Consider the following 11264-nt stretch of genomic DNA (forward strand, 5'->3'; position numbering starts at 1 on the left):
GAAACCCATCTTGCGACATATCAATCTCCATGATTTTGAAAGACAAGCTCAATAGATGAGTTTTTGAGAGGTTTTGGACACATTGGCCACATCCGGAAGTGTTCCCGGGAACTTGGTTCCCTCAAGAAAGTGGACAAATCTCGATTAGCACCGAAACCCATCTTGCGACATATCAAACTCCATGATTTTGAAATACAAGCTCAATAGATGAGTTTTTGAGAGGTTTTGTACACAGTGGCCACGTTCGGAAGTGTTCCCGGGAGCCTGGTTCCCTCAGGGAAGTGGACAAATTTTGATTAGCACCGAAACCCATCTTGCGACATATCAAACTCCATGATTTTGAAAGAAACGCACAGCACATGATTTTTTGAGAGGTTTTGGACACATTGGCCTCGTCCGTAAGTGTTCCCGAGAGCCTGGTTCCCTCTGGGAAGCGGACAATTTCGATTAGCACCGAAACCCATCTTGCGACATATCAAACTCCATGATTTTGGAAGACAATTTCAATAGATGAGTTCTTGAGAGGTTTTGGACACATTGGCCACATCCGGAAGTGTTCCCGGGAATTTGGTTCCCCCAAGAAAGTGGACAAATCTTGCCTAGCACCAAAACCCATCTTGCGATACATCAAACTCCATGATTTTGAAAAACAAGCACAATGCATGATTTTTTGAGAGATTTTGGACACGTTGATCACGTCCGAAAGTGTTCCCGGGAGCCTGGTTCCTTCAGGGAAGCGGACAAATTTCGATAAGCACCGAAACCAATTTTGCGACGTATCAAACTCCATGATTTTGAAAGACAAGCTCAATAGATGAGTTTTTGAGAGGTTTTGGACACATGTACCACATCCGGAAGTGTTTCCGGGAGCCTGATTCCCTCAGGGGCCGGACAAATTTCGATTAGCACCGAAACCCATTTTGGGGCATGTCCAACTCCATGATTTTGAAAGACAAGCTCAATAGATGAGTTTTTGAGAGATTTTGGACACACTGGCCACGTCCGGGAGTGTTCCCGGGAGCGTGGTTCTCTCAGCGAAGCGGTCAAATTTCGATTAGCTCCAAAACCCATCTTACGACATATCAAACTTCATTATTTTGCTTGACTTTCAAAATCATGGAATTTGTTACATCACAAGATGAGTTTCGGTACTAATCTAAATTTGTTTACTTCCTTGAGGAAACCAGGTTCCCAAGAACACTTCCGGTCGTGGCCAATGTGTCCAAAATGTCAAAAAAAAATTCATATATTCAATTTGTCTTTCAAAATCATGGAGTTTTATATGTCCCAAGATGGGTATCGGTGCTAATCGAAATTTGTCCGCTTCTCTGCGGGAACCAGGCTCCCGGAAACACTTACGGACGTGGCCAATGTGTCCAAAACCTCTCAAAAACCCATCTATTGAGGTTGTCTTTAAAAATCATGGAATTTGATGTGTCGCAAGATGGGTGTCGGTGCTTATCGAAATTTGTCCGCTTCCCTGAGGGAACCAGGCTCTCGGGAACACTTACGGACGAGGCCAATGTGTCCAATATCTCTCAAAAATTCATATATTTTGCTTGTCTTTTAAAATCATGGAGTTTGACATATCTCCTGATTTCGGTGCTAATCGAACTTTGTCCGGTCCCCTGAGGAAATCAGGCGCCCAAGAACACTTCCGGACGTGGTCATCTATTGAGCTTGTTTTTCAAAATCATGGAGTTTGATGGGTCGCAAGATGGGTTTCGGTGCTAATCAAAATTTGTCCACTTCCCTGAGGCTCCCGGGAACACTTTCGGACGTGATCAACGTGTCCAAAATCTTTCAAAAAATCATGTATTGTGCTTGTTTTTCAAAATCATTGATGTATCGCAAGATGGGTTTTGGTGCTAGGCAAGATTTGTCCACTTTCTTGGGGGAACCAAATTCCCGGGAACACTTCCGGATGTGGCCAATGTGTCCAAAACCTCTCAAGAACTCATCTATTGAAATTGTCTTCCAAAATCATGGAGTTTGATATGTCGCAAGATGGGTTTCGGTGCTAATCGAAATTTGTCCGCTTCCCTGAGGGAACCAGGCTCTCGGGAACAGTTACGGACAAGGCCAATGTGTCCAAAACCTCTCAAAAAATCATGTGTTGTGCGTGTCTTTCAAAATCAAGGAGTTTGATATGTCGCAAGATGGGTTTCGGTGCTAATCAAAAATTGTCCACTTCCCTGAGGAAACCAGGCGCCCGGGAACACTTCCGAACGTGGCCACTGTGTCCGAAACCTCTCAAAAACTCATCTATTGAGCTTGTATTTCAAAATCATGGAGTTTGATATGTCGCAAGATGGATTTCGGTGCTAATCGAGATTTGTCCACTTTCTTGAGGGAACCAAGTTCCCGGGAACACTTCCGGATGTGGCCAATGTGTCCAAAACCTCTCAAAAACTCATCTATTGAGCTTGTCTTTCAAAATCATGGAGATTGATATGTCGCAAGATGGGTTTCGGTGCTAATTGAAATTTGACCACTTCCTTGAGGAACCAGGATCCCGGGAACACTTCCGGATGTGACCAATGTGTCCAAAACCTCCCAAAAACTCATCTATTAGGATTCTCTTCCAAAACCATGAAGTTTGATATGTCGCAAGACTGGGTTGTGTTCACTTGCAAAGTGTCCACCACCCCAGGGATACCCCAGGGAACCCGGTTCCCGGAACATCCGGAACCATGTCCTGGTGATTCAAATGTATCAAAACCAACTTCTGATGCTGGTCAATGGTGATTGACCACGTTTGCATCAGCATTCTGGTCACTTTCGTTCATTTATCAATGGGTTTAATAAAATGGCCCGTTTTTGACTGCATCTGACTCAGGACCCCCCCTTAATAAATCCGGCCGAGTTGACACCATGGTCAAATCAAGTCATGTGCCAAAAAATAGACATTATGACGCTTCTTCCTGAAAATTTCATGGCTATCGGGCCAAAAATGAGCCTACACGGGTTATTTCAATTTTGATTTCTAGGGCAGACCGAAACGGGTTAAGAAATTTTAGGCTGGCAATACAATTGTGGCGGACCAGGATAGAATGTTATTTAGAATCAATTCCAAAATCAAAATCTTTGCAAAAGGGAGGGAAGGTTTTGTGTTTCTACATCCATAAGTAGCCTGGTAGTGCTAAAAAAAAAATTTGGGCCAATTCAGTTTTGAAAACCTTTCTTTGAACCGCTGCAACTTTTTGCCTTCTTGAAACCTGATTCGAAACCTCCAGGAGTAACAATGTAGATATCGATGTCCATAAAACTTTCAAACGCGCGGGAACGTAATCAATCCAACAGAGTTTCTTCACAAATGGTTTATCAAAAATAAATGTAACAATGATGCAAAGAAATCATTCAATAGAGTGCACGACGATTGCATCATCGTACCGCAAAATGACGTCTATACATTTATGGAGTACGGGTGTTAACTGTTAATAATGAACTTTAATCTCGCTAAAATCACCCCACGCAGTCCACGGCACCAGATCCATTCCAGATGTACCGAAGGCGCATTCACCTTAGCTACTTCGCCTTCTTCTCCATTAAATGGTTCTATTATGGAACTGTCACAGCCCATTGGAAGTTTTCGGTTCGTGGCGCTGCAAGCGCCAACATCAAAGCTTAGACGGCACGCGGCACGCTTTTTCTCGTTCCTATTCCGTAGTCATCATCGCCTTTTTTGCGCGCGAAGTAGTGCTGTTGTTAGAGGTATGGGGCTCATGCGTTGATTTTGTCCCAGCTCCGAAAACGATCATATGAATACCATAATTATTGTTTACTCTCTTTTGCGTTAAAAGAAGTTGAAACCACACACTTTATTTTATGTTATTAAATAGTTTTATTTACTATGAGGGTGAGATATATTACAAATTAGGTAATTCACTTCCAGTGTGCATTATTGACAGATATGCAAATATCTTCTGTATAATGGTTCCGTGGCCATCATTGATTAGTGAATAGCAGGCCTTGACTGGGGTCTCCAGTAGCCTTGCGAGCAAAGGCGTAGGATTGCCAATCCAGAGATGGCTAGTTCGATTCTCGGTCCGGTCTAGGATGTTTTCGGGTTGACTACTTTGATACTCAGAGCAAGAAGAATCGGATAAAGATGGCCGCGGTACCGAACTGACAAGACATCATGCAGATTACAGACTGTAGGGATTGAGAGGGGTATGACTAAATATATTGACTAAATAAGAGGGCATATAGTCATGAGCACTAGATGCGAGAGGTGACAGTTCAACGAAGTGAGCATTCAGTTTTGTGATGTATTTCGCGGGAAGCAGTTGTGTTTCGGAGCTGCTGCGGATCGAGCAGCAGCTGGAGACGGCTGATTCGGATGCAGCTGTCTCCTAAGGACACGACACAGACATTATACAGACTTTTGATTAAAGTTACAGACTTTTACAGACAATCAGTTTTCGAAAACTTTGGTCGGCCTAACAGAATCCTGTTGGGCTATCTAATTAAACCATTTTGGGTTTCCAAACAAAATTGTTATGGGGATTTCGTAAGGATTTCTATAAAGTTTCCAAACGATAACTGTTAGCGCCATCGCCAAAGTAAGTGTCTCCACTTTCTGTCTCTCCCGCAATTCGTAAAAACGTGTTGGTTTGTTTGCGCAGCTGGGAATTTCCCTATGTATTATAGATACAGGTACATGTATGTATATAACAGCAAATATCCAAGCGCGGGTAGAAAAAATGTAAAAGCGAATAGCGCAACAGAGTAAAGCCGAAATTGGCACCGCCTTCTAGAGAGTAAGTGATGTAAATAAAATGCGAAACCCCAAACTTCTGTAAATAAATAAGGTGTAGGATTAAGGATTTTTGCCAGTCGTCAGACTGAAACTGTGTATACAAGAGTTAATTAGAATATTTTTCCAAACCAACAAACCGAGTTTTGATTGCTGCAAAGTGCTACAGAGAAGTCAACAAACGGAGACCCATCTAATACAGTCCACTTCGAGAATATTTCCACCTTTGTACTGGGTTGCACCAAGTGTCTAGTTTGAGTGGGATTTAACAGTCCCACAAGATAGCTACCATCCGCTCTGGAAAGAGCACTGAGTTTATGCGACGTAGTGCAGGGATTGGAAACCATTGAAATCCCCCAGGAGCCGGGCTAGCGCTCCTACAATAACATTTTGGAATTCCGAGCGGAGCCTTCGAGGCTTCTGAACAGGATTCCTTTTGGGCTTCGAGCAGAATCCTTTTAGAATTTAAAACGGATAGATTCTTTGAATCCTTTGCGAAACCTGAAAAGATTCCATTTAGAAGTCCGAAATTCATCCATTCTGAAACACAAAATGATCCCGTTCGTACGTATTTCCCTTACAGAATTATGTGAACTTCCGAACGTAATCCTCCTGGGTTTACTTACGGAATTCCTTCGAGTTTTTGAACGATTTTTTTTTTGGACTTACGAAAGGAATTTTCCAACGGAATTCTGATGGGATTGTGAACATAATCATTCTAGAATCCCGAATGGAATACTTTTGGTCTTCCGAACGCAATCCTCTTGGACTTTCAAAAGAAAAACTTCTAGACTTTCGATTGGAGCATTCTGGGCTTCTGAACGGAATCTTTTCCTGCTTTTGAACAAGAGATTTCCATTAGAATCATTAAGCGATTTTCTACCGAAGCCCTGAAAGGATTTTGCTCGGAACTACAAAAGGAATCGATTCGAAAAACCCTGAAGAGATCTCTTCGAAAGCCAAGAAGAGCTCCATTTAGTTCTTCTTTAAGTGATGAACTATGTACTGAACTTTAAAATCATTCTAATAAAGAAACGAAAAAAAAGCTCCGTTCAGAAAACCAAAAAAAAATCTCGGTTCGTAAATCATTTCTCTGGATTTCCGAACGAAATTATTTGAGATTCTGGAAGGAATTCTTCTATATTTCTGAACGAAATTCTTATGGGCTTCGATAACAGAGTTCTTTTGGGTTTCCTAACGGAACCTTGTTGGGCTGCTGAATGAAATTATTTTGGAGTTCACTTTCGAACGAATTCCTTCTAGACTTTCAAAAGAAATACTGTTGGAATACCGAGTGGAGTCGAGTTTTTTTTTCTCATTCTGTATATGGGATATCCTTTTGGGATTTCGAAGCCTTAAAAGATTCCGTTAGGAATCCAAAAGTATTTTGTTCGAATTTTGTTCGAAAGCGCAATGCTTACTTGTCTTCAGTATCTCGTACTTGACTCGACTAAGTATTACAATGACTTTTTGATTATTGAAACTTCGATATTCTACGTTTTCAAAAGTGCATGGTTTTTGAATAATTTTCTAATTCATGTATCTTCAAAACTCCTTACAGACAAATACAGACATTTTGCTGAGATTGATACAGATTTATAAAAAATACATCTGGCATCCCACTGATTATCTACAAAACGCTCTTTACATCAACAGTGCAGTCTACAGGGCGTCTGCAAATTATTTGCACAAACATTGTTCAGCATTTTATTCTAGGAAAAAAGTCTCAGCGATAGACAAAGGCGCCGAATTTAGTGAAATCTACTGTAAGTGATGCAATCAAACGATTCCAGGAGCTTGGAACAGTTAAAACCACCGTTGGAGAGGAAAAAACGTACTGTTCGGACTCCATAAATGCGGGGATAAACCGGCGACGAATCAAGCGAAATTCTACAATTTCCATAAACTTCGGGTGCTAGCATAGTTCATTTCAACAATTTCAGTTCAACGCTAATCGGTTCAAAAATTCAAAGATTCTTATGACCCGGTTGTCAGAGGGCCGCCACCGGTCGGTACTGTTTACCGATGAAAAAGTTTTTACCATTGAGCAGCATCATATCTACCAGAATGACCGTCAGTTGCGTCCTGCTGCTTCCTAGATCCGATGAAGTCGTCATCCCGCTTCTGTCATGGTGTAAACCAGAACTACTTATACCGGTAAAATCCCTTTGATATTCATCTACAAAGGGGTAGTTGGATTCAGTGGTTCCGTGGGCAACACAGCATCTTGGAAATAATTAAGTACTGGATCTTTCAGCAAAACTGGGCACCGGTTCATGGGCAAAAAAGGCTAAAAGCAGTATGTCTAACGATTGTGTGACTCTACTCCATTTACCGGAGGTTTTATTTGACCGAAAAAAGCTAATTAAAACAGATCGTAATTGTAATACACCCGACTAAAGTTCACCGTTCTCGTTTGACTACCAGAGAATTTGCGCTTTTTTGTACGACCTGAATTTTCCGAACACGCCTAGCGGAGTCGAATTGGAGTCCCGTCAATTCTGTTGTTGAACGCTTACCGACCAATTGCTTATGTGTCACTCGATAGTCGCCATAAACTGTCGTAGAAACCACCTTCACGTTATAACCCCGGTGGCCAGGTTCCGAGAGCACGGTCTCCTTATGTCGCCAATTATAGCACGTTGGACTGAACCCGAACCGAGAGTTAGTACTACTAGAACTTAGTAGTTCCTTTTTACTCCTCGCTCGGTGAAAAGGAAAGGTTCGAGAAGCCGAGTCGTAAGGAAAATTGGCCAGCCGCCACATTCCAGCCGTACCTTTAGTTCGGTCATCATGTGAAGCAGCGACCGACAAGCCGCCGGTAACTCGACGCCATTTGGAAAACAGCGCCGCCATCCCTGTCGGACGGGGAAGGGTCATTTGGTCGAAACCTATTCGGCCGAAAGCCATTTGGCCGAATGCCACTAGGCCGAAAGTTTGGCCGAATATACCATTTGGCCGAAAGGGTCGTTTGGCAGAAAGCGTAATTTGGCCGAAAGGGTCGTTTAGCTGAATGGGTCATTTGGCCGAATGGGTCATTTGGCCGAAAAGGTCATTTAGCCGAAGAGGTCATTTGGCCGAAAAGGTCGTTTGGCCGAAAGGGTGGCATGGCCGAAAGGGTCGTTTGACCGAAAGGGTCGTTTGGTCGAAAGGGTCATTTAGCCGAAAGAGTCGTTTGGCCGTATGGGCCGTTTGGCCGAAAGGGTCATTTGGCCGAAAGGGACATTTGGCCGAAAGGGTCATTTGGCCGAATGGGTCATTTGGGCCGAAAGGATTATTTGTCCGAAAGGGTCGTTTGGCCGAATGGGTGGTTTGGCCAAATAGGACATTTGATCAAATAGGTCATTTAGCCAAATAGTTTATTGAAAAGTGAGAAATCAAGAATGAAGAGAGAGACGTCTCACTACCCACTTCGCACTACTCACTTTTCACGGTAAGAAGTAAGAAATGAGGAAAGATAAGTGAGACGTCTCAGTTCACACTCCTCGCTGTTAAAAGTGAGAAGTGATAAATGATGAGTGAGAAGTGAGACCCATTTGGCCAAACGACCCTTTCGGCCAAACGACTCATTCGGCCAAACGACCCTTTCGGCCAAACGACCCTTTCGGCCAAACGACTCTTTCGGCCAAACGACCCTTTCGGCCAACCGACCCTTTCGGCCAAATGACCCATTCGGCCAAACGACGCTTTTGGCCAAATGACTTTCGGCCTAATGGCTTGTTCGGCCTAGTGGCATTCGGCCAAATGGGTTTCGGCCTAATGGCTTGTTCGGCCTAGTGGCATTCGGATAAATGGGTTTCGGCCAAATGACCCTTCCCCTTTCGGCACCACCCACGCCGGAACCACGCCATCCCTACGAAAATCCTGCGCAGGTTGGGGGAAATATTATTATCATAGCCTAAAGTGAACAAAATTTTCTTGGGCCGATGCGGGGCACCAAGCATCATAAGATTTTTTTTTGAATTTTGACATAAGAGAACGTGTAGATGTTCATAAGTTTATATTTTTAAATGTATTTCATAAGACAAACACATCAAATGTTAAGAGTATTATACTTAAGCCAAAATGTAATCCGGATGTATGCGAACCATGTAGATTAAGATTAAAAGGCACCCCCATAAAATAATGATCTTGTTGGATAGCTGGGGAAGGGCCGTTTTTTTTTCAAAATGACCGTTTTTTTTCTTGCAACTGAAAGCCATTTGGCCACTAGGCCATAAGCAGTGGTGGAAATCTGTGAACCTTGCCTACAAAACGAGAAGTAGGCAATGCGAAATACTCGCGAACACTTGTTTTGCCATTTCCTTGCCTACCTACTACTCGCAGAGAAAACAGAAAAACGAACCCCGAAAAAATGTTCGTGAAGCTTCGCGAGTCATTCGGGTTAATTTGCAAAATGTCATAAAACAACCTCGGAACATGTTTATCACGGATGTTCGAGGTGTTCGAGCAAGAACACCTTTGTTTATAGTTATTGTGTTCTTTCCTGTCGGGTACAATATCCACTGCGACCAGATATTTGATCTATTGTGGCGTTATTGTGTTTATCACAAGCGAAATTTATCCATTGTATTCGAAATAACCACAAATACTCGCGACCGCGACCGTTTACTCCCGAACAAAATATAGCCCTGTCGGTTTACTTTGCTCTGCCCGTACTCGCGAACAAAGCAAGCACCAGAAAAATGCAGGCAGTAGGTTCGCGCGAGTGTGGCATTTTTTGTAGGCCCAATTACACTCTTTTCTTACTCGTGAAGCGAGTATTTCCACCACTGGCCATAAGTCGTTTGGCCAGATAGATCAATTAGCCGTAAATGCGGTTTGAAAAAAGTGACATTTGACCGAAAATTTCGGTTGGCCATATATGTCATTTGTCCGAAAAAGTCGTTTGGCAGAAAGGGTTATTTGGTCGAAAATTTCCTTTCCCTTTCGGCCGTATGCTTCTTTAGCGGAATGACATTTTCGGCCAAACCGTTTCCGGCCTAATAACCGTTTCGGCTAGATGACTTTCAGCCAAACGTGATATTCAACCATGTGACATTCGGACAAATGAATTTTGGTTGAATGACTTTCGATCAAACGACCCTTTCCACTCATAAGATCAGTCCTATGAAAATCGTATCAGCCATTTCCCTCAGCGTATTGTATAATGTGTATTACGAGGAGAGAGCTCGATTCAGCTCCAGTCGTGAAAGCTCTTTGATGTCCGTTTGTTTAAGCAGTTTCGCAGATTTATGGATGCTCCAGATGTTACACATGTTCTGATATTCATTTTTTCCAGTTTATGGAGCTAACTCATGTGCATGTCCTTATGATTCAGATCATTGTCATGACTTAAACTTCTCAGACTATCTACAAATATTTTTGATTCAGCCGATCATAAAAATTTCTAATATTTCCGCATAGACTATCCAGGTTATTCAAATGCTCCAAAAAAAATCCAGAGTCTGAGAAATCAACTAAATATTTGTTGATCCTTCAGAATCGCTAGATTCTTTCATACTTACGGAAACATTTTAGATTCTTTAAAATAATCAAAATCTTTTATTCAGGTTCCTACGGGTTCCACAGATTTTCCATTTTTTCGTTTGTCTCTTAAAAAAACTCCGGAAAAATCTTTGAATATACCCAAGAAAGTTTTCCTAAAATATTATTTAGATTCTTTTTTGGATTTTCAATCAACACTTTACACTCAGTAAAAGTGACGGTTCAGTTGCTGAGATACGGTAAATATTTTGCCGAAAATCAGTAATAAACCAAATTTTCTGACAAAGTTCAGTTCTGAAATTTACTGAGCTACAGCGGTGCCCAATTTTGCCGAGCTCGAGAAAGAAAAACTTAGTGTGCAGTTCTTCCATAATCCATAATAGGACGAAAATCAACGCATAACCCAGCAAACTGTTACAATCCTCCTTCGTTGCACATTCGCACTTATTATTCGCATTGCACCTCACGCGTGTGTACTTCGTTTTTGATAGGATGATGCAGCTCGACAACAGCAGTGCGATGATGGTTCTTTTGCTGTGCCGCATGTTGCGCATCACGAGCGATGCAGAAAAGGGCAATGAATTAGATAAAATCTCAAGTTTAATGGCATAATCCGTTCCTGTGAGCACCGAGAGCCGGGCGGAGTGTATGTGCAACTCACTTTTGAAGCAACAACCCAGCACATGCGTATTTAAATGGGAATTTATGAGCGACGTAAACGAATGCTATTAAAATTTAATAGAGCCTAACCAGTTAGGCTTGGCTGGTGGGTCTATACCAGAAAGAAAAGCATTTTGATTTTTTTTGTCGAGCAACCATACGAACGGACACTTCATTTTGGGGTCAATTAGCCGAGGCTTTGGATCAACATTTAATTGCAACGTGTTTGCTGCTGACGGTGCTGCAATTCTGCTGCAACGTCAACCAATGCAGCCACTTGCAGGCACGAGTTGCATGGCTAGTGGGCGATTTCTGGGACATGAAGCCCACGGGCTTGAGATTTGCATTAAAATGCAAT

The sequence above is a fragment of the Armigeres subalbatus genome, chromosome 3 (assembly GCF_024139115.2).
Source record: "Armigeres subalbatus isolate Guangzhou_Male chromosome 3, GZ_Asu_2, whole genome shotgun sequence".
Taxonomy (NCBI): Eukaryota; Metazoa; Arthropoda; class Insecta; order Diptera; family Culicidae; genus Armigeres; species Armigeres subalbatus.